Source organism: Kryptolebias marmoratus, linkage group LG19 (assembly GCF_001649575.2).
Source record: "Kryptolebias marmoratus isolate JLee-2015 linkage group LG19, ASM164957v2, whole genome shotgun sequence".
NCBI lineage: Eukaryota > Metazoa > Chordata > Actinopteri > Cyprinodontiformes > Rivulidae > Kryptolebias > Kryptolebias marmoratus.
Window position 1 is genome coordinate 20,003,792 of NC_051448.1, and position 1,126 is coordinate 20,004,917.

Consider the following 1,126-nt stretch of genomic DNA (forward strand, 5'->3'; position numbering starts at 1 on the left):
GAGCTCTCAGATCTAAAATGTGTTTTTTGTTATCTCCTTTTCGGACCTGTTAGTTCCGCCAATAAAGCAGTGCTTTAGTGCAGCACACTGCTGCGTAAATTTAACATTGAAACAAGGTTTTTCTCCAAATTCAATCTTATTTGTGATGCTCAGTCAGCCTTTTGGACGCGAATTTTGTTCAAACATTTCTGCCTGTTTTCTTCTGCAAACTGGACAAGCAAATAAAACCAGGTGGATGGAAAAAAAACAGCTAAACAGCTAGTTGTTGTTTTTTTAATTAAAAGCATAAAAATGGAAGCGCTCTTAATACCGTATTTACCACGCTAAAGGGCGCACTGGATTATAAGACGCACTGTCAATGAACAGTCCATTTTCAAACTTTTGTCATATGTAAAGCACACCGGACTATAAGGCGCATTGTTGTGCACCTCCCAAATTTTGTAACTTAGCTGTGCAACGTGCAGTTTTCTCTCAAATTCGCATGAACGATGCAAGCTCCAAAACACGCAAACACAAAAAGAAAAACATGCAGCAAAAAGATAAAAACTGTTACCGCACAAATTAGACAAAAGCAAAACCTGTTTTTTTCTGTCTTTGCATTTGTTTTTTATGTGTTTGTGTGCTTTGGAGTTGGAATCATTCGTGTGTTTGTGGTACGTTTAGCCGTTTCCATGGCGTCTTCACCTGCCAGCCACCATAAGAGTCCCCCCCTGACTTCAGACTGACCTCAGAACTTTCTCATCAAACCTGAAACTGAGGGGGTCTTTTTAACTACACAAAACAATGTAGACACATAAACTTTAGCATGTGTGACAACCAGATGTTTCTGCCATTTGAAGGCATAGTCCGATCATTTTTGAAGTGATGTTCTGTCTAATAGTTATCAGTAGTTAGTATCTGATCAGCCGTGACTTCAGTGATAGAACACGGAGTTTGGAGAAAAGGGCAAAAGTCTTGATCCAGACTAGGCTACTACAAGGGTCCGTTTGTTTATCATTTTTCAGGCTTATAAACAACTCTTTCTCAGCTCACCGTGTGAAAGAACGCTGCATCAGCTGCTATTAAACCTCCACACTTTTTAATGACACCGTTTGTTTGTTGCTGCTCCACCAAGCGACTGAGCACG